This window comes from Triturus cristatus, chromosome 9 (genome assembly GCF_964204655.1).
Source record: "Triturus cristatus chromosome 9, aTriCri1.1, whole genome shotgun sequence".
NCBI lineage: Eukaryota > Metazoa > Chordata > Amphibia > Caudata > Salamandridae > Triturus > Triturus cristatus.
The window spans coordinates 530,362,972-530,386,588 of NC_140592.1; the positions used below are offsets into that span (position 1 = coordinate 530,362,972).

The 23,617-nt window shown below is 45.7% G+C and overlaps 1 pseudogene; it reads left to right on the forward strand.

Annotated features, from left to right (window-relative positions):
- The first annotated feature begins 16,017 nt into the window (after nt 1-16,017).
- Nucleotides 16,018-17,133, forward strand: LOC146798250 (18S ribosomal RNA; annotated as a pseudogene).
- The last annotated feature ends 6,484 nt before the right edge of the window (nt 17,134-23,617 follow it).

Consider the following 23,617-nt stretch of genomic DNA (forward strand, 5'->3'; position numbering starts at 1 on the left):
GGAGAGGATGTGGCCTGCGCTTAACCCTCCTTGGTTCCAGCCGAGGTTCGGGGTGTTGGGGACAGGGGGTCCACCGGGGCCCGGGGAGGCTTTCCCTGGCCTGGCTAGGGTTCAGAAGCTGGGCCCAGGCCTGGAGCCTGAGCTCTGTCCGGCGGGCCCCGGGGTGCGTGCACCCCCCATCCCACGTGGACCCGGGACAGGTGTCTGTCGGGCCCGGGCATGCCTCGCCCCACATATCAGGGTACCTGGGCTGTCGTCTCTTTGTCGGGGACCAGATGGGCTATGCCCGGACAACACCTCCCCTCCGTCCGGGGGCTCCGTCCTCCAGCCCAAGGCATGGCAAAGTGCCCGGTACGGGCTCCATGGGTCCCAGGCAGTCTTCCCCCAGGCATCCGGGCCCGAGAGCTCCAGTGGTCCTCACCATGCCTAAGGCCCAGTCGGGGTCCCCGAGCCCCCGTGAAGCGGGGCGAGCAGATGGGAGTCCTTTCGGTCCCAGCAATCTGGTCGCACCTTTCCCCTCGGTCATCTGGTCGCACGCAATGCTTTCCAATGGGGATACCAGATGGCTGGGCTGCCCTGGAAGTCCCGATGGGGGCTCACTTGTCTGCCCGATCCCAGCGAGGGCTCCAGGAGGTCGGGCTCGTCTGGGCCTAGGGTCCCCTGGGTCTCGCGATGCGCACGGGTTCCCAGAAAGAGGGGTAGCTTTCCTCCAGATTACTAGGGGCAGGGTATGCCAGAACACCCCTCCCGGGCTGGCGGTTCTCTGCCGGGGACCAGATGGGCTATGCCCGGACAATACCTCCCCTCTGTCCGGGGGCTCCCTCCTCCGGCCCACGGCATTGCAAAGTGCCCGGGATGGGCTCCATGGGTCCTAGGCAGTCCTCCCCCGGGAGTCTGGGCCAGAGAGCTCCAGTGATCCTCCCCATGTCTGAGGCCCAGCCAGGGTCCCCGAGCCCCTGGGAAGCGGAGCCCCCGAGCCCTGTGTGGGTAGGCGGGAGCCCTACCGTTATGACTCGGGCGGGTAGATGGGAGTCCTTTTGGTCCTGGCCATCTGGTCGCACCTTTCCCCTCGGCCATCTGGTCACGCACAATGCTTTCCAATGTGGCGACCAGATGGCCGGGCCACCCTGGAAGTCCCGATGAGGGCTCATTTGCCTCCTCGATCCCAGCCACGGCTCGAGGAGGTCGGGCACGTCCACTCCTAGGGTCCCCTCAGTCTCACAGTGCACACAGGTTACCAGAAAGGGGGGTAGCCTTCCTCCCGATTACTATGGACAGGGTACTCTGGGACCCCTCTCGGCCTAGCGGTCCTCAGCCGGTCGCTGGACGGGCCAGGATGCTGCCCCAGCCCAGGGCCCGCCCCGGGCCTGCCGCGTGGCAGGCTGCCCTGGATGGGGTCCGGCGGGCCCGAGGAGCCTCCCCCTGCCCGGCTGGGTCCTGGGGCCCCGGGAGGGCAGCCTCACCACCCCAGGCTCCGCCCTCGGTCTTGCTGAGTGGCAGGGTGCCCGAACGAGGTCCTGCGGGCCCGGGGAGGCTTTTTTAGTGTAGTTCCTATATCCCTGATAGGCTCTGCGCATTGGTATAATATACACTATAGTTTTGACATAGGACTAAGGTCAGTATGTCTCTATCGAGTACATTAAACTTAATTACTTGTGTGTGCCAGCTAACTCAGAGGTCACTAGAAACTTCTCGAATAAACAAGAAGGGATTTGTTTCTGACAACTGCATAAACATGACAACTTTGTTTCCCTAAGAATCGGAACAATGTCAGAATCGTGGAAACAATAGATAACAGTTTCACTCAGTCAATCGTGCATGCTTAGTTTCTACAGAGTTACACAGAAATAGATAGACGGGCGTTTCAATAAAAAGGGTTTATTGAACAGTCTTATTTCTCGTGCAAGAGATATGAACTGCTACAAGGGAAGAGAGGCAATGGAGGAGAAATTTTAATGGGGAAAAAAAAAGCAGATACAGAGCGGTTCTAAAGAAATACAAGACCGCCCTGATTAATACCAAATCTGCTTTCTTTGCCAGTAAAATCGAGTCCTCTGCTAATGCTCCCAGGGAGATATTTAGAATTGTGAAATTGCTGACTAAAGTTCCTGACCCACGGCCTGTCTCGGACGAAGCAGGCAGTCGATGTGAAGAACTGGCGACTTTCTTCTGCACCAAGATTAAAAAGATCATTGATACGCTTCCTCCACTATCTTCAATCGCCTCTCAAATGCCACCTGTTAGTCAGAATCTATCGGATCACCCCAGGCTCTCCTCCTTCTCTCCTCTTAGGGAGGATCTTTTGCCTACTTTGCTGAACACCATCAAGAGTGGCTCCCCGTGTGATCCTGCTCCGATGAGCATTTTAAATGCAGCCCTTTCCACCGTCAGCAAACCAATTGTGAATATGGTGAATGCATCTTTAAACTCAGCTATTGTGCCTAGAGAATGGAAGATTACAATGGTTAGGGCCTTGCTTAAGAAACCCAGTTTGGATCCAGGGGACTTTTCCAACTACCGTCCTATTTCTCTATTACCGGGCATTAGTAAACTGACTGAGAAATTCGTCAATTCACAATTGGCTTCCTTTTTGGAAACTAATAATTTGCTGCATCCATCACAAACTGGGTTCAGGAAAGGACAGGGAACAGAAACTGCCTTGTTGAGGGTGGTGGAGGATGCCAGGAGGATTCTGGATGATGGTGGCAGCGCAGCCATTATCCCCCTGGACCTCAGTGCCGCCTTCGACACAGTTAACCATCACATTCTGGTTTCCCGCCTCAGCAATATGGGAATCACGGGCAAGGCTCTTGAGTGGCTGGAATCCTTCCTTGAGGACAGATTTTTTAGGGTCTTTGAAGATGATCATTGCTCTGGTCCGGTCCCGTTACAATGTGGGGTTCCGCAGGGGTCGTCCCTCAGCCCCACATTGTTCAATGTGTATATGGCCCCTTTCGCGGAGATAGTGGTCCACTTTGGGGTCCAGCTTGTGAGTTACGCCGATGACACTCAGCTGGTGTTCTCCCTGAATCAGTTCAGACAGTCTCCGCTACAGTTACGTAACTGTTTAGAAGCTGTGGCATGTTGGATGGATCAATCCCACCTTAAACTGAATGGCGGGAAAACAGAGCTGCTGTTGCTGGGACGGCAGGCCAGCTTTGACAACGCGACCTTCTGGCCTTTGTGTATGGGGCCGGGCCCTATCTCTAATCCAGAAATGAAAAGCCTTGGGCTCTGGCTCGATACGGAGCTAACTTTTAGAACTCAGGTTAGGAAGGTTGCTGCCACCTGTTTTGGGATTCTAAAAACCTTGCGAAAAATCCTCCCACAACTGCCGGAAAGGGCCAGAAAAATCCTAATACAATCTCTGATCCTCTCCAGGATAGATTATGCGAACGCTTTGTATTTGGGAGTACCAGCCTCCACGACCAAATGGCTTCAAGTCGTTCAGAACGGGATGTATGACGTTACAACGCACACTATTACAACGCATGCACTTACAACGCATTTTTTACAACGCATAATCCATTACAACGCATGACATTACAACGCATGACACTACAACGCATTTTTAAAAAATACCTTTACAACGCACTACCATTACAACGCATACTACCTTTACAACGCATACCATTACAACGCATAATATTAAATTGCATTTAAGGTAAGTATTAGATAGTATAGGGGTAAAAATTACTATTCTAACTCCAGGGGGTGCAACAGTTGGGTAAGTGTTGGATAGTGTAGGGGTAAAAATTACTATTCTAACTCCAGGGGGTGCAACAGTAGGGTAAGTGTTGGATAGTGTAGGGGTAAAAATTACTATTCTAACTCCAGGGGGTGCAACAGTAGGGTAAGTGTTGGATAGTGTAGGGGTAAAAATTACTATTCTAACTCCAGGGGGTGCAACAGTAGGGAAAGTGTTGGATAGTATAGGGGTAAAAATTACTATTCCAACTCCAGGGGGTGCAACAGTAGGGTAAGTGTTGGATAGTATAGGGGTAAAAATTACTATTCTAACTCCAGGGGGTGCATCAGTAGGGAAAGTGTTGGATAGTATAGGGGTAAACATTACTATTCTAACTCCAGGGGGTGCATCAGTAGGGTAAGTGTTGGATAGTATAGGGGTAAAAATTACTATTCTAACTCCAGGGGGTGCATCAGTAGGGTAAGTGTTGGATAGTATAGGGGTAAAAATTACTATTCTAACTCCAGGGGGTGCATCAGTAGGGTAAGTGTTGGATAGTATAGGGGTAAAAATTACTATTCTAACTCCAGGGGGTGCATCAGTAGGGTAAGTGTTGGATAGTATAGGGGTAAAAATTACTATTCTAACTCCAGGGGGTGCATCAGTAGGGTAAGTGTTGGATAGTATAGGGGTAAAAATTACTATTCTAACTCCAGGGGGTGCATCAGTAGGGTAAGTGTTGGATAGTATAGGGGTAAAAACTTACTATTCTAACTCCAGGGGGTGCATCAGTAGGGTAAGTGTTGGATAGTATAGGGGTAAAAATTACTATTCTAACTCCAGGGGGTGCATCAGTAGGGTAAGTGTTGGATAGTATAGGGGTAAAAATTACTATTTTAACTCCAGGGGGTGCATCAGTAGGGTAAGTGTTGGATAGTATAGTGTAATATTATGCGTTGTAATGGTATGCGTTGTAATGGTAGTATGCGTTGTAATGGAATGCGTTGTAAAGGTAGTTTTTAAAAATGCATTGTAGTGTCATGCGTTGTAATATCATGCGTTGTAATGGATTATGCGTTGTAAAAAATGCGTTGTAATGGTAGTGCGTTGTAAAAGTTGCGTTGTAAAGGTTGTTCCCCTTCAGAACGCGGCGGCAAGACTTCTAATGGGCGTCAATCACTGCACATCAGCTAAACCCGCCCTGAAATCTTTTCACTGGCTTCCGGTGAAAGAGCGGGTTTTCTTTAAATCTTTGTGTATGGCACATAAACTCCTCCACGGGAAAGGTCCTCCCATCTTGGAAAATTTGGTCATTCCTCACAAATCCCCTCTAAATCCTCAATCCAATGATCAGAACTTGGTAGTGATCCCTCGAATTAAGAGATCCCGTTCGGGTGGGCGTCTTTTTTCACTAAACGCCTCCAAACTTTGGAACTCCCTTCCTCTGATGCTTCGCCAGGAGCCTTGTCTGCTTGTGTTTCGGCAGAAGTTGAAAACCTGGCTCTTTCCGAGGACTTAAGTCGTGTTTTCTGGTCTAGTTAACGGCTTTCCTATTTTCCTTGGGCTACCCTTGTTGAGCGCTGGGATGCTTTCGAGTAGCCATGCGCTATATAACAGCTTCTTCAATTCAATTCAATTCAATACAATCGTAAGACAGAATGCGAAGTAAAATATGTACAGCGTTAGCAGTAAGATAAACTAACACTGCAATAGCATGGTTTACAGCTATGACAGATATACATAAAAATACATACATAAATAACACAGGCCAAAATGTTAATACTCATCTGATGCTTCTAGCCAATTCTACCCCAGTGTACCTAACCTAAGTGTAGTACGAGGTAAGAAGTAGGTGCTGTTTGTCTATAGTCTAGTTTAGCTATAGTTGCCAAGATTTGCCAAAAGTCCCTCTAGGTTCTAGTCCGCTCCATACCTTAGAATGAGTGAGGTTGGAATCTCTTTCCGAGTCTCGATCTCTAACACCCTGCAAGGGGAGTCAGAAACACTGGAGCTGGATTCTCTTCGAGGAGGAAGACAGCGTCTGGTCAGTGCGTCAGGCGGGGACTTGACTTCCTTCTGAACTTGCCGTCGCGAGCCGCGCCGTGCAAGTAGGTAGCCGAACCGTGGTTTGCCATGGTAAGTGAAGGTGTATTTATACCTTGAAGGTGTTTAGGAATGTCAGTATTGACGTAAAAGTCGGGCAGAAGAACGTCATGAATGAACCCCTAAGGAATAGATGTTCATGCATAATAAATGAGTTCTTGGTGAAATCAATATCCAAGCAAGGGGAAGTCCTAAAGGCTTAAGTCTGGTTTTCCAAGAACTCGTTGTGACACAGATGAACGGATGTAGGTGGCTATGCCTGTATTTGGTTAGCATGGATAATGCCTAAATAAGGGTTGGATTTCTATGTCTAAATATGGGCAATGCGAATTGTGCCTATATAAGGACATAAATCGGGAAACCTATATACGGTATCTAAATCGTCACACAACACCCACTCCACTTTCGTATGAACGACATTACTAAATTCTAAACATGCTCAACATATCTAAAAAATATCTACATATGGACGGCTAAGAACACGTCTAAAAATACATTGTAAAAATGCATAAAACTGTCGCTATGCATAAACATGCACTGGTGCTGTATATATTAAAGCAGTGTATCATTCCAAGCATATATTCACATTGAATGCTGAATGAATGAACATACACATTATATATGCACATTATGAAATGGCTTGTAAATACAGAAGAAAAAAGGCCAAAACCATTTCATGTCAAGTTACATAAATCAATTGGTATTGACAAGGTGACATATTATTTCTAAAAGTGTATCAAAGAATTCTGTTCTCTATGAATAGTTCTACTATAAGCAGATTACTGTGCCATAAAAAGAAAAACTCAAATTTGGGAGAAAAAAAAAAAGAAAAAAAATTTCAATCAAAGGAAAATGGTCCAAGATTAGTCTTTGTTTTGAAAAATGAAGGTCAAATTCAGAGTCTTCCCGGTACACTGTGTGCTGAATCCAAAGGCAGTGTATGGGAATGGAGAAAACATGAAATCTTCTAACCCTGTAGACAAAAAGTCGTCTACCGTTGTAGGTGAAAGTTGGATTAGCTCGTTTAGAAGACTAACCGCATATAGATGAGAAGCATCACCGTCAGCATTGGTCGCATCAGCAATGTTTGTATCGGATGTTACCTGCGTGCCTGTTTTTTCCTCTCGTACCTCTGCAGTAGCAATTTGCGTCTGTGAGATCTCAATGAATGGCATCATCAGGATTGGTAGCCGCTGGGGACAACACACAGCATGGGCCGTTACCGGGTCCAGCGGAGTATCGATATCCGTAGGCATGACTGATGGGAGTGTTAGACAGATGTCTAGCACGCATTCTTCCCCGCAAAGCAGGCAGCGTAGAACAGGCAAGATGCAATCTTGCCAGATTGGTCTGAATTACAGAAACCATGTGGTATTTAATTCTCGTGGTGCTTGGAGTGACGCTGGTGATTTGGCTTGCCATATCGGAGCAGTAGGAGCAAAAATAGGATCCCTGCAACAAGTCCAAAAAGTAGTGGTAGTCCGCCAAACACAGAGTGCACGAAGTTGGGAATTATTCCGAGGACTGCTTGAAAAGGTGCTAACAGTCCTGAACGTATCAGACATGTTTAAGATACGTTCCAACATTTCTGAGAAATGTATAGGGCAGTTTGTATTCAAAAGGGCATGTATCTCGGCAGAAGTCCTTGCAACTTGTAGATCATAGGTCTCTTTGGCTGAGGTCAGTGGCACAGTTTTTGTAAAAGAATGGCTTTCATTCTGCTTAGAGTATCAATTCGTATAGAAGAGATGTTCAGTGAAGGCCATAGAGGTGACTCCCTGACTGTCTGTATTTGTGGAAACAAGACTTGCATACAGCAAGTGACCCTGGATGTAACCGTTACCAGATATGGGATACCTGGCAACATGCCAAAGCAGCTGTGATCATTCAGCATGAGGTAACTTCCATTTGAAAGTAGTCCAAAAATTGGATTAATCACTGCAGTTGGTGAGCCTTGCAGGTGACAGGATAAGTTCGTAGTGGAACCATCGCAGGCCCCTTGTAAATTAATACTCTGACAAAAGAGCGAACCGCTTAGTGCGTTTTCACAGTTTGTACCGCTAAGAAACACTTCACGCCCCCCACTCCAACATCTATGTGTGTAAGGTAAATCTCAAGATGTCTTGATGTATTCTTTACCTAACCTTTCATATTTGCCTGCTGGTATATGTTTTAGGCAATATTGAAAATGGAAAGTTGTAACAGGCAGAGTAATTTTACCATGTATGATCCACTCAGTAGCTGGTTTTTCTGCCACCGTGAATGGTAATTTTTCCAGTTTTTCAATGCTCAGCACCGTATAGTCTGCTCCCCTTTGTGCCAGTCTGATCTGTTTATCAGTGAGATTGAATTCTGAAAACAGTGACGTAGAGTTGATTAAACGCCAAGGCACATAGCCTGAACGCAAGTTTTGGAGCGTCCAGCCTAATAGCATTATAGAACGTAATTGAGACTGACCATGTTGCAGCATGACCAAGTCTTGTTCCATGATGTCTATGGCAGAAGACACAATGCTGTCCAATGAATATATCCAGGACGCCAGAGTCGCTAACCCATTGTCTACTACAGAGAGAGATTTCTCTAAATTAATACGATCAATTTCTCGTATTCGTTCTGCAGTCTCCGCTTGGGTAATCGTCCATATTTCATTATAAGCAGCGTAGATACCGGCATATATGAAACGTTTTTGACGCGGTTTTCTTGGTCCTAGCAAGAATTCCCTAAGGTCTGCGCCTTCTTTAAGTAAAGATAAGGGTTGTTTTACATCCTGCAGTGTAGCTTTCTGTTGCCAATCAAGACAAAGTTTCCCTACACTGTGGGCCATATGTAGGTAATTTCTATTTACCGATTCCTAAATACCGAATTTTACCGATTCGGTATTTAAGAATCGGTAAATAGAATGTAGGTAAAAAATCAGTAAATTTTACCGATTCGGTAATATTCGCTATTACCGATTCGGTATTTACCGAATCGGTAATAAGGAATACCTTCCTAGTCATTCCTATGGGCCTGGAGGCCCATAGGAATGAATGGGAAGCCATTCACTATTACCGATTCGGTAAATACCGAATCGGTAATAGGGGGAGCATATTCAAGGGTGGCAGGGTGTCACATTGACACCCTGTCGCACCCCTGAATCATGCATGTGTGCACATGTGGCGCACATACATGCCCTAAGGGCATGTATGTCTGCCACATGGCATTTCTAGAAAAGCACACAATTTTTTTTTAAAGGTATTCGGTATTTACCACCAACCTGTAGTTGGTGGTAAATAATGAATCCTTAAAACAAAAATGCACTCGCTTGAGTGCTCACTACATAGGATTTAAGGATTCAGTAATTTACCGTTTCGGTATTTTACCGATTCCTTAAAATAACGAATCGGTAAATTACCGAATCCTTAAATCCAGCCTCCTACATCTTAATTGTCTAAATACCGGTCGGTAACAGGAAATTTACCAATTTCCGTCCGTTACCGACCGGTATTTAGGTACCTACATATGGCCCTGTATGTTGTTACTACCCCTGGATGCTGTCTTTGAACATAGCGTGGATCTGGCCTATTGATAGTGGAACCCTGTGTTTTGTTCAGGAATCGATCTTGACAGTTGTTTGTGTCTGTGGGCCAGAGCAACCATTTTTTCCATTCTGGATCTGATCTGTTGTGATGCAAAATTGTATGTACGCCGACCTCCCCCATGTAGTGCTATTACTTGCAGGTATAGGTATGGTCGGTGTGTTCATGTCTTTGATCTTGGTTAATCCAAGGCAAGATGTTTGTTTTACTGTGTCATTCAAAAACATAATTTGCTCAGGGATGATACAGGCTCTAAACAAAGCTTCTACCCCCTGCACTTGCCAATCTTTTGTACCCCAGACAGATTTTGTCTCAATGTTGTCTTTCCAAAAGTCGAAACCCTGTCTAGACAGTTGGGCAATAAAGGCTGCAGAATAAATCTTTTTCGTATTGTTTAACATATTTTTCGTTCCTGTCTTGTTCACATTCTTAAAATAAAGCGATTCTGGATTTGGGAAGTTGAACCCCGAAAAATATGGAAATTTATTTGCAAAATTTTTTGAGCTACCCTCTGCAGGTGTAGGACAATGTTCCCATTGGTTATACCTAAATACATTTCTAGGTGTTGCACTTTTATGCAAGAAATCATGACCATAGTGGTTATAACAATACATTTGTTCATAGTCTGATGAACCCTCTAAATATTCATAATTTGTGAATACTGCAGACATTTCTAGATCAGACATCATGTTATTAACAGTCTTGAAGTCCCAATCATCAGAAAAGGTACTAGAGGTAATAAAGTCATTTAGTGAAATTTTAAATAAGTGTGGAATCTTCAAATGTTCCGACGGGGCAAAAATGTCATATTCAGTTTTGTCCCAAACTATACCATCTGGTATAGGGACGGCTGTGATGTTCACTGCTGACAAGTCTCTTGCTTCACGATGGGATGATTTGTGTAGCTCGAGAAGCAAGTTCACTCTTTTACTTGCTGTGTCCATTTGAATACAAATACAGAGTAGGTCGCACACTGCTCGTCATACTAGAAAATAGCCCCATAGGACTCTGGATAATGTAGTGGCAGCGGTGAGTATGCCTATGCCACACGTGTAAAAAATAATGCCATCCCTGGACACGTGTTTCGAGGTAATTGCCTCTCGTCAGCAGGGAGCAGGTAGGTGTGTGGGGTGCCAAGTAGACTGCCAAAATATTAAAGGTAAAATACCTCTTACGGCGCGCAGGTGCGGTACCAAGGCTCGTCAGCCCAAAGCACTCAAGGGAGCTTAAATACAAATACAGAGTAGGTCGCACACTGCTCGTCATACTAGCAAATAGCCCCATAGGACTCTGGATAATGTAGTGGCAGCGGTGAGTACGCCTGTGCCACGAGTGTAAAAAATAATGCCATCCCTGGACACGTGTTTCGAGGTAATTGCCTCTCGTCAGCAGGGAGCAGGTAGGTGTGTGGGGTGCCAAGTAGACTGCCAAAATATTAAAGGTAAAATACCTCTTACGGCGCGCAGGTGCGGTACCAAGGCTCGTCAGCCCAAAGCGCTCAAGGGAGCTGAAATACAAATACAGAGTAGGTCGCACACTGCTCGTCATACTAGCAAATAGCCCCATAGGACTCTGGATAATGTAGTGGCAGCGGTGAGTACGCCTGTGCCACGAGTGTAAAAAATAATGCCATCCCTGGACACGTGTTTCGAGGTAATTGCCTCTCGTCAGCAGGGAGCAGGTAGGTGTGTGGGGTGCCAAGTAGACTGCCAAAATATTAAAGGTAAAATACCTCTTATGGCGCGCAGGTGCGGTACCAAGGCTCGTCAGCCCCCAAAGCGCTCAAGGGAGCTTAAATACAAATACAGAGTAGGTCGCACACCGCTCGTCATACTAGCAAATAGCCCCATAGGACTCTGGATAATGTAGTGGTAGCGGTGAGTACGCCTGTGCCACGAGTGTAAAAAATAATGCCATCCCTGGACACGTGTTTCGAGGTAATTGCCTCTCGTCAGCAGGGAGCAGGTAGGTGTGTGGGGTGCCAAGTAGACTGCCACTACATTATCCAGAGTCCTATGGGGCTATTTGCTAGTATGACGAGCAGTGTGCGACCTACTCTGTATTTGTATTTAAGCTCCCTTGAGCGCTTTGGGCTGACGAGCCTTGGTACCGCACCTGCGCGCCGTAAGAGGTATTTTACCTTTAATATTTTGGCAGTCTACTTGGCACCCCACACACCTACCTGCTCCCTGCTGACGAGAGGCAATTACCTCGAAACACGTGTCCAGGGATGGCATTATTTTTTACACTCGTGGCACAGGCGTACTCACCGCTGCCACTACATTATCCAGAGTCCTATGGGGCTATTTGCTAGTATGACGAGCAGTGTGCGACCTACTCTGTATTTGTATTTAAGCTCCCTTGAGCGCTTTGGGCTGACGAGCCTTGGTACCGCACCTGCGCACCGTAAGAGGTATTTTACCTTTAATATTTTGGCAGTCTACTTGGCACCCCACACACCTACCTGCTCCCTGCTGACGAGAGGCAATTACCTCGAAACACGTGTCCAGGGATGGCATTATTTTTTACACTCGTGGCACAGGCGTACTCACCGCTGCCACTACATTATCCAGAGTCCTATGGGGCTATTTGCTAGTATGACGAGCAGTGTGCGACCTACTCTGTATGTCCATTTGAATATATCTTCCATTTATCAGCATACACAGAGTTGTTACCAGATCTAACCAAAGTAGAAAGAAGAATAGTCCCAAAACAATCCATAGTTCAATCCATGGTGAAACTAGATAAGTCTTTTTCAGGAGATGAAAAAAGTCTGGTGCATGTTCTTTGAAAGTTCTTTGTGCTGGCGTCGTTTCAGGTTCGCTGGGATCCTCAGAAAACGTATCAAAGTTAATGAAATAGCCAGAGGCAGTTCTGTCAGTGGTTGGAATTGCATCAGGATTTGTTGAATTCGCTGGAACCAGTTAATCACTTGTTACTTCGTTGTAGACATGTGTATCAGGATGAACTGTTATTTGGGTCTCAAGAGGGACGAGCTCCATAGCTTTGTTGCTTAGTCCTTTATTTCTCACTGTAGAATCATCAAAGGTGATGAGTCTCTCAGTTTGAACCTCTTGGATTGTAGCTAGCGGAGTGCGCCTGCTATATCGACGGAGCCCACTTGGCCTACTGCTTAGTATCGGCCACATAGTATGGTTTGATCAGGTCAATGGACACAAATCTTTTATCCTTTATACCAGCAAGGGGCGGCAGGATTACTGTTCTTGATCCGTGGATTGCTAGGACAGGTACTTGTCTGTAAGAAGGCCCAAATTCCTTCTTGTCCGTGATCTTTTCTCTGGCTAGATCACCAAGCTTTGGGATCCAGACAGGTCTTGCTGGGACGGTTACTTTTTCCCCAGTGGTGGTTGGCTTCAGGAACACGTTGCTTTGTTTCGATCTTAGTTCTTTTAAGTCCTGAAAAACAGCCAAACGATCTTTGATATCAAACTTTTTATTTTACACCACTGTGCCTTTCATGTCAAGGTCCGGAATCAACATTCTAGTTCCAAATAGGACTTCATATGGAGTGACACCCCCTAGAGAACTTCTTGGCAAATTGTTTAATGAGCTTTGGACCCCATAAAAATGTTTGACCCACCCATCACCCGAACCTAATACCCTAGCTGTTATAGACTGCTTTATGTCCCTGTTTTTTCTTTCCACAACAGAATTTCCCTCAGGATGGAATGGAGAAGAATACCGCAATGCTACGCCCAAACTGGCCATGGCTTCTTTGTAAGCTCAAGAGCTAAACGCAGGACCCTGGTCAGAATGTAGTGTGCCAATTGCGTATGTGCCAATAAAGACTCGCAAATCTTTTATAACAGTTCGAGCATCAGCCGAGCGCTGAGGCCACATCCATAGGAACCTTGATTTAGTGTTCGTGGGATTGCATTTGTCCAAGAGGATGCCTGCACGTAGATAGTCTAATGCTGTCTAATAATGGTGTCTGAACTGGGCTGGCTATGTTGTTTGCAGGTGTCTGGTGGCGTTCTGTACTGCGATCTCTATTGCAGTCTATGCAGTTATTGATGAAGATATGAATCAGTGTATTCATTCCTGGCCACCAGTATATCTATTTTAGTTTTAAAATTGTTTTAGAGATCCCCTGATGTGACAGACCCTCTCACAGATGTGCTACATAAATCAAAGCTGCTCTTCGTTCCATGTTTGGTATTACCCTATCCCCCACTCCAGGGATTCGAACATTGTTCGCATCAATTATATATGAGTATTTGAGTGGAAACTTTTTAGGTAACGCTGAACCACTGCCTTTGCTTGAAGCATTGACAGCCAGTATTATTTCACTATCTATTTTTGTTTTTGAACGAGTGATTGCAGCTACAGAAGTCGTTTGCACAGCCCCTTTCGCGGCTTCATCAGCCAATGAATTCCCCTTAACGTGAACGCCATCACGTTGATGACTCAGCGTGTGTATCACGTGAGTGTTTTGTAGTCCGATTAGCAACTGAACTACTTGTTCCCAAAGTGTTTTATGCTTGATTATGCCACATTTTGCATCTTTGAAACCATGTTGAAGCCAATTCTGTAAATATTCATTGTATGATTGAACACAATAAAAAGAATCGCACACTATGAGTATGGGTAATTCGCGAGCCGTATTTTCAAGTGCCATTTTAAATGCTTGTAGTTCAGCTCGCTTCTTTTTGATCTGACCGCCCTCTTCTTTCAGATGTCTGTGACGATATCTGAAAGGTACGAGAGAAACGTGTATCAGTATCTTGATACCTGTCAGGTTTTCTCAAATTATCCCTATTCCTAAGGTTATACCTCCTTTCAGAGGGCTCCTTTTGAGGAGACCTACCTCGGGATTGAGAATCTTTCTCTTTTGAATGTTGTTTGTTATTTTCCCACTTCTTTTTAGAAGAGGTAGGATTGTTTTTAGTAAAGGCCTTTTCAGGACTTTCAGACAGTTGTAGTTTAACTGTGTAATTCTATTAAATTTTGTATCTGATTAAGTAATTCTACGTCTGACATTGTTTCAATGTCAGGATGAGGTGTGTAGCCGGATAAAATCGGCCATGTTGCTCCTGGTCTACCTAGTGGACCGAACCTGGTAATGTGATTGTAATGTTTTAGGGGGCCTTTAAACCAGAGATCATGCTCCTGGTATGTGAGTGGAATTTCAATATCCTCGAAAGGAATATATTCCTTAGGTTGTTTATCTTCTTTATGGAAGTGAAATGTTTTAGCTACTGGATTTGATTCTGGGAATACTATCCATTAATAGAATACCTCTGACTGGTGAAATTCATGTGCCTCTGTCACAAAAACTGCCCTACCACCTCTTGGTGTTAGGCCATGCTTTATAAGTTTTAGAGTGATGGCTCTCCTTAAATTTGGAGCGATGATTTTCGCATTTTCATCGGTTTCATTAAAACCTGTATAATCAAAAGCTGCTGCGATTTCATCGGGTACAGCTCCACCAGTTTCGGTGTTTGTGCCGTTTTTGGACATTGTTTAATGAAAGTTGCAGAGGCGTGTTTCAAGGGAGCAAAGATAAGGTGCACAATATTTTGGAACACTGCATCCTTTAACGCCATCTGATCGCACCTTTCCCCTCGGCCATCTGGTAGCACCTATCCCCTTGGCCATCTGGTCGCACGCAATGCTTTCCAATGGGGCGACCAGATGGCCGGGCCTCCCTGGAAGTCCCGATGAGGGTTCATTTGTCTTCACGATCCCAGTGAGGGCTCCAGCAGGTCGGGCACATTCGCGCCTTGGGTCCCCCCTGTCACCTCATGTGCACGGATTACAAGAAAGGGGGGTAATTTGGAACAGGTGAAGGAAGAACCCGGGCCTGCCCGCCGGGGCCCCCAGGGGCCCGGGTACGCACCTGCCTCTCAGCCTCTTCCTTTTTCTTCGAGTTTGCTCAATCAGACCTCCGTGAGGTTCGGTGATTCTGAGACAGAAGAAGGCAGCACCCGGGCTTGCCCGCCTTTCCTTTGAGCCTGCTCGCCCCGAGAGCAGGCAGGGATGTGAAGCCACCATCCCCCCCCCGCGCAGGGTGGGTTGCCAGGAGATGCCCTGGCCGTACTCTGATCGATTGGGCACTCTCGTCCATTTAGGGATGGACTGCTTGGCCAGCCTCGGCTGTTGTTTCAAGCAAGGAGCTTCCACCCCGCATAGACCATCTGACTCGAGGGCCTGCCGCCTGGTGGGAGACCTTTCACCGTACCCAGCAGAGCGAAGGCCGAGCAGTTCTGGCAGCTCGTGCACCCCAGTGGACAGACCCGAGCGGACTTGGGTGGCGCCAGGCCCTCGGATGCTTCTGCCAGCAGGTCTCTAGGCCCGTGCGCCATGCTGTCACCCCTCTCCACCCAGCATATTTCCACAGCAGCTCGGAACGACCGTTCCGAGGAGTACCGCCGCCGCCAGGCTCCGGCACCCCTGCGTCTCGCTCAGGCTGCGCCTCGGCCTGCCTCTCCCTTCCGGGAGAGACGTCTGGACCCGCCAGTGTCCATGCAACCGCACCTCTCCACACCCCTCCAGCGAGCCCTCCCGCCCAGGCGGGCGGGCTCCTTCCCCTAGCAGACTTCCAAGAGGGAGGGTGCACGAAGGTTGTCCGGTGGGGGAGATGGGCACGCGGCCCCCCGAACCCACCCCGTCAGCAGGTGCAGCTACCTGGTTGATCCTGCCAGTAGCATATGCTTGTCTCAAAGAATAAGCCATGCATGTGTAAGTACACACGGCCGGTACAGTGAAACTGCGAATGGCTCATTAAATCAGTTCTGGTTCCTTTGATCGCTCCATCTGTTACTTGGATAACTGTGGTAATTCTAGAGCTAATACATGCCAACAAGCGCTGACCTCCCGGGATGCGTGCATTTATCAGACCAAGACCAATCCGGGCTTGCCCGGCTGCTTTGGTGACTCTAGATAACCTCGGGCCGATCACACGTCCCCGTGATGGCGATGATACATTCGGATGTCTGCCCTATCAACTTTCAATGGTACTTTCAGTGCCTACCATGGTGACCACGGGTAACGGGGAATCAGGATTCTATTCCGGAGAGGGAGCCTGAGAAATGGCTACCACATCCAAGGAAGGCAGCAGGAACGCAAATTACCCACTCCTGACTCGGTGAGGTAGTGACAAAAAATAACACTACAGGACTCTTTCGAGGCCCTGTAATTGGAATGAGTACACTTTAAATCCTTTAACGAGGATCCATTGAAGGGCAAGTCTGGTGCCAGTAGCCGCGGTACTTTCAGCTCTAATAGCATATATTAAAGTTGCTGCAGTTACAAAGCTCGTAGTTGGATCTTGGGATCGAGCTGGCGGTCCGCCGCGAGGCGAGCTACCGCTTGTCCCAGCCCCTGCCTCTCGGCACCCCCTTGATGCTCTTGACTGAGTGTCCTGTGGGTCCGAAGCGTTTACTTTGAAAAAATTAGAGTGTTCAAAGCAGGCCGGTTGCCTGAATACTTCAGCTAGAAATAATGGAATAGGACTCCGGTTCTATTTTGTTAGTTTTCGGAACTGGGGCCATGATTAAGAGGGAAGGCCAGGGGCATTCGTATTGTGCCGCTAGAGGTGAAATTCTTAGACCAGCGCAAGACAAACCAAAGCGAAAGCATTTGCCAAGAATTTTTTCATTAATCAAGAACAAAAGTCAGAGGTTCGAAGACGATCAGATACCGTCTTAGTTCCGACCATAAACTATGCTGACTAGCGATACGGCGGCGTTATTTCCATGACCTGCCGAGCAGCTTCCGGGAAACCAAAGTCTTTTTTTTCTGGGGGAGTATGGTTGCAAAGCTGAAACTTAAAGGAAATTGACGGAAGGGCAGCACCAGGAGTGAAGCCTGCAGCTTAATTTGACTCAACACGGGAAACCTCACCCGGCCCGGACACGGAAAGGATTGACAGATTGATAGCTCTTTCTCGATTCTGTGGGTGGTGGTGCATGGCCGTTCTTAGTTGGTGGAGCGATTTGTCTGGTTAATTCCGATAACAAACGAGACTCCTCCATGCTAACTAGTTACGTGACCCCCAGCGGTCGGCGTCCAACTTCTTTTTTTTTTTATTTATCAGCATTCAGAGAAATATTACACTTAAATACATATACGAAGTCATTTCATTTTTTTTTTTTTTTTAACATTTACTTTACTAATTAATCCAAATAAATAATGACAGTAACAGAAAGGCAATAATATAACCAAACCATTCATGGAAGCACAAAAAAAACAAAAAAACAAAAAAACAAAGATCTTTTATATTTTATCCTTACCCTTTTAACCATTTCGTTAGGGGAGCCCATAATTTTGTGCCCCATTTTCTAACCTGATATCCCTTACCGGGGAAATCCCGTGTGGAATAGTTCTTGGTGGCCGGTAGAGGCTGGCGAATGCCCCTGTCCCGTGCTTAAGGTCAGAAACTTGGGAGTGGTGTTTGATAAGCAGCTCAACTTTTCTGCGCATGTCAGTAATCTTGCCTCTTCCTGCTCTTATCTAATCAGGACGTTGCGGACGATCTTCCCTTTTATTAAATCTGATCTTCGCAGGAATGTGGTGGTGGCTTTAGTGCTGTCCAGAATGGACTACTGTAATGCATTGCTACTAGGAATAAACAAGACCGTGATGAGAAGACTGCAGGCTCTGCAGAATGCGGCAGCCAGACTCTTGCTAGACGTCCCCAGAGATCAGTCTGTCGCTGAGGGAATCAAGGCACTGCACTGGCTTCCAGTCCAGCAGCGCATAGATTTTAAGGCTTTATGCCTAGTACACAAGGCTGTGTTTGGGGGGGGAGCTAAGGAGGTTCAGAAGCTTTTTACTCCCTACTCCCCGGGTCGGGCACTTAGGTCCTCTACGCAATGCCTTCTTAAGCTAAACCGTGTCAGGAAAGCCAGATGGGGCGGCAGAGCCTTTTCGTTGCATGCTGCCAGTCTCTGGAACAAGCTTCCTGGCTCTCTGAAATTAACAGAGAGTCATCAAGTTTTCAGAAAACGGTTAAAAACACGGCTTTTTGATGTGACCCGGTGTTAAGATGTGGTTGTTTCTCTCTACTCACCAGCGCCAAGACGCTTCGGCATTCGTTCGCGCTTTACAAATGGCTATCCTATCCTATCCTATCCTTACAGGTATACAGAGTCTGTTCAAGATTATAGACAGCTATAAAGCGAGCCAGAAATTCCTGAAAAGATGGGGGCAGTGTATCCTTCCATCTGGTAGCAATAAGTAATCTAATTATGGTAACCAAGATGAATATGATGCCAGTCTGAACTCGATCTAGTTCCAACTTGCTATCATATCCAATCAGCATGAGCGTAGGGGTTAATTCTACAGTTTTGCCAAAGATCCTTACCCAAAACTTTACCAATTCAGTTTTTATCAGATCCAGTTGTACACACCCATAAAACATATTGATATCCTCTGCTGGTCCTACCCCACATCTAGGGCATTTGTCATCCTCCCGTTTTCCCCATTGAAATAATTTAACTGGAGTAAAATATAGGTTATAAATCGTCTTATAATGTTGTGATTTTAAATTGGCTGATAGGATCATTTTTTCCCTAATTGTAATGTCATATCGATGTCAATATCTTCATCCTCTAGTTTGTTGGCCCATTTTCTTTCAATTTTATCTATATCGTCTTGAGCTTGCTCCATCATCAAGCTATATAGGTGTTTGATTCTACAAGCAGATTTCACCATAGTTTCAAACAGTGCTATTTTAACATTAGATATCGTCGGTCTCAATTTACCAACCACCCCCTTAATTTGTAAATATTTAAGGTAATGACCGTCTGAGATTCCAACTTCTTTTTGCAGCTCGCTAAACGTATATACTTGTCCGTTTAGCTGAATATCCCCCATCGTCCGTAATCCTAGTTGTTCCCATTGTTTAGCTATTGCATCATAATACACAGGGGGAGACAAAATTGACTTCCAGATAGGTGTATATTTGGTTATCTTCTCAATGTTCATGTGTTTTTGCATTCTGACCCAATTTGTCCAAGCGCTGAGTATAATCTTAAATCGTACTTTCTTATAATAGTTTGGTTCTACTTTACGTAGAAATAATACCTTCGCCTCTTCCCCTAGTGCCAGTTCATAAATTGTTGGGAGCTCTTTATCCTGTGCATTATTAACATATTTTTCAAAAAAAAGTATATTCATTCATTGTAGCAGAGCAGCCCAATAATAAAAGGTTAGATTAGGAGCGGCCCACCCGCCCCGTGCTTGTGGTAAAGTAAGAAATTTAAGAGATCTCCTAACCTTGCCATATTGCCAAATAAATCTATTAAATATTGAATCTAGCGTTTTAATTATAGATCCTTCGATTTCCACCGGAAGTGACCTAAATAAGTATAACACCTTGGGGAACATTATCATTTTAAGAACGTTAACCCTCCCTATAATAGTTAAATGAAGGGAGTTCATTCGCCTAAAATCTAGGGCTATTTTACTGATCACAGGGTTTAAATTTATTTGAGCAATCTGCCTAATATCCGGTGTAATCTTGACTCCAAGATACGTAGCAGTCTTTACTCTTCGGTTGTCCGTAAAGGTGATATTGTCTGTACAAATTATTTGGGTCTTTGATTTATTCAATAGGTACCCTGATTCTTTCCCAAATACAATTGCAATATCCTCGATTTCCCTTATAGCTTCCTCTGGGTTAGGTGTTAGTATCGCAATGTCATCTGCGTAAGCAAGTATTTTAGTTCCATACCCCTGAGTCATGATTGGGACAATTACTTTATTCTCAATTATCATTTGGATGAATGGGTCAATATTAAGGGCAAATAGAATTGGTGAGCAGGAACATCCCTGCCGAGTACCTCGAGAGACCCTTATCACTTTTGATTCTCTGCCCATTAGCTGTAATTTCGCATAGGGAGCTCTATACATAGCTTTAATTGCTGTGATAACCCGGAGTCCAAACCCTTTGGCTGCCAAAATGCCCCATAGATACTCCCATGACACCCGGTCGAATGCCTTTTCCGCATCCAGAAGGATCATAGCTAGCTGCCCATTAGTCTCCCCTATGATGTCAAATAGGGCCACTGCTCGTCTTATATGATCAGTTGTATCTCGTCCAGGTACGAAACCATGCTTCCAGGGTGACACAAGGCTCGCTATGACCCTCTGGAGGCGGTTCGCCAATATTTTAGAATAGATTTTTGCGTCCGCGTTTATTAGGGAAATGGGTCTATACGAGGTGGGCTTATCCAATGGTTTACCCTTCTTGGGGAAGATGACAATATTAGTGCCCTTCCAAGAATCTGGGGGATTCCAAAGATGTTGTACTCCCAAAAAGAGATCCCAGATCAGGGGGGTTAGCTCTTCCTGAAAACTTTTATAAAATTCCGATGGAATCTTGTCGGGCCAGCTGCTTTCCCCGAAGCCAACTGCTGTATTGCTATTCGTATCTCTTCAAGTGTGAATTCAGTCTCGAGTTTCTTACTGACATCCTCTCCTAGTGTCCTATATTCTTTACTAGCCCTCAGATAAGTATCACTGCGGGGGCCTTGCTTCGCCTCCATATAAAGATCTTGGTAAAATTCGTGAAATACTTATTTCTATATCCCCTGGGTCAGTATATAGGGTCCCCTGATTACATATTGAGGATATTTGGCTCTTCATTGTTTTTTGTCTTGTCTTCAGGGCCAGTAGCTTCTCAACAGTTTCACCATATTCGTAGCACTCTGCCCTATGAGTCTGATACCCTGCCGCAGCTTTTTGGGAGTAATAGGAACCTATCTCAGCTTTGACCACCATGATATCTAGTTGGGTTGTTGCCACTTCCATCCCCCGCACTATTTTGCCCAGATGCTCTTTTTCCAGATCTCTGAGTTTGGCATATAGTTGCTTAATCCTCTTCCCTTGTTGTGAGCTTTGGTTAGATACAAAGCTTACCATCTCCCCTCTTACTCCAGCCTTGAATGCGTCCCAAATCACGTTACGAGGAGCTCTAAATCTATTCAAGTTAAAAAAATCCCTTATCCAGATTTTTAAGTAACGAATATACTCCTGATCAACCAACAGTTTTCGATCAAATGTCCATTGTGCTTGGTACTAATATAGTTGCAGTAGTCTTACCCTAAGGATCAGAGGATTATGATCAGATATTAGTTTGGGCAGTATTTCAACCTCAGCTGCTCCTGTAATGTGAGATGAAATAAAAAAATATTCCAACCCTACATATTTCTGATGGGGGTAAGAGAAGTATGTATAGCCTGGGTCATTGGGAAATTTAGCTGCCCACCCATCAATCAGCCCGTGGCTTTTAATCAGTGATACTAATGCTTGAAAATACCTTGGGCTTCCGCCCTTGATATCTATTAAGCATCAAATTGCCTGCTCCTAAATGAATATTAAAATCCCCACACATTATAATAGGCGTTTGCCAAGTCGCTAACTCCATCTCCAAATCTTCAAATAATTTAGGCTCATCTTGATTTGATCCGTACACCGTGGCTATTGTTATTCCACATTCAAGCTCAGCCAGAGCCCACCTCCCTCCGACGTCTCCCATTGTACGCCTAGCAGATCCTATTCGATTTTTAGCCAAAATAGCCACCCCTCTTATATTGGAGGTTTGCGTAGAGCAAACCATTAACGAATAGCCCTTAATCATAATTAGTCCCCTCTTTTCCCATGGAAAATGTGTTTCCTGAAAGGCAATTATGTCAGGATTTATATATTTGACCATTTCAATGGTCCTATCTCATTTACTCCTATCTCCTAAGCCACATATATTGACTGAACAGATTGTCATCTTACCCATAAAGACTAGGCCTGGGCCAAAATTCCGTTCCGTTCGCGGAAATTGCGATAATTTGGCATTTTCGCGTTCGGCGGAAAGCGCGAAAATGTCAAAATTTCCTCATCCGCAGCTTAGCGATAATTTGTTTCTTGCTCGCGCTGTAAAATAATACATTCTCGCATGCGCGCGATCGCCTTACCTGAATCCCCGCGTTCGCTGACAAGTTTTCTCAATCCGGTCGCGTTCTCCACGAGATGTTGGATTGTTGGTAGCCATTTGCTCTGTCTCACGACAGTTCGCGCCCGCAGTAACGTCATGCGTCGTGCGATCACGTCTTTCTTCTCGCGATCATGCACCGCGAGACAAGTGAAAACAAGATGGCCGCGCCCGCGAGCAACCGCATTGGTAAGTTGGCGAGCCGCGACCAAGCAGAAAATACCGCGAACGGGCGGGAAAAAAACTTCCGCATCTTCGCGATATTTCCGCGTGTTTGTGGAGATTTTTAATATTTTCGCGACAATTTGCGAAAGTGAATTTCGCAAATTCCGCCCACCCCTAAGAAAGACTAAAATGTTGTCCCTCCATTTTTATTTTATTTCTTTTCCCCCTGACATACAAATATAAATCTAGATATGTATGATTGACTCTCATTTCGGTTATCATTCTCAGCGTTTTAGCACATGTTTTCGATTCTTTTTTCATAAGTTCTCTGAATTTTTTTCCCTGTTTAGTGCCCCCACCCCAAACCCCTTAGCCTCCCTTCCCCCTTACCCCACCTCTGCCAGACCCCCTCCCCCTCCCCTCCCTCTCTCCCATCTTCGGGGAATGCCCAGACCACACGTCTGTCTGTTGGCGGAGATGGGAGAGCAGTTTGCCGACACCGTGAATCACAAAACTATACCCTAAGGTCCTTCTTAGGTGGGAATAGCCCCTATAGATACAGATTATAATCAATGTTCCTTTTCCCCCATACATCCAGAGTTACCGATCTTAAGGAGAAAAAGAGAAAGAAGCATATTTGTCCCCCCACCCCCTCCCTACGGCTTCAATTCAGCCAAAAATTCTTGAGCCTTTATCTCAGATGTAAAAAAATGTGTTCCCCCTTGCCAGACTACCTTCAGGGATGCGGGATTATTCAAGTAAACTGTTGTCCCCTTGTCTTGAAAGGGTTTTATCAGCTGGCGCAAACGCCACCTCCTTTCCACAGTGACATGGCAAAAGTCAGGTCTTACAAAAAAGGAAACATCGTCCACATTTCTCCTTGCCTCTGGTCTGGCTTTTTCAATCACGGCCTGTCTTAAAAGATAATTACCCCCAAAAAACAAAATGGCTCTAGGCTTTGCTCCTTCCCTGCCTGATTTTCTAGGAGTAAACGGTGTCCGATGAACCCACTGAATCTCTAGTTGCCAATTCCATCCTGTAAGTTCCGGAAATGCTTTTTGAAAGAGGTCCAACACATAAGTTCGTATATCTGTTCCTTTCTTCCCCTCTGGAACTCCCAGGACCCTCATA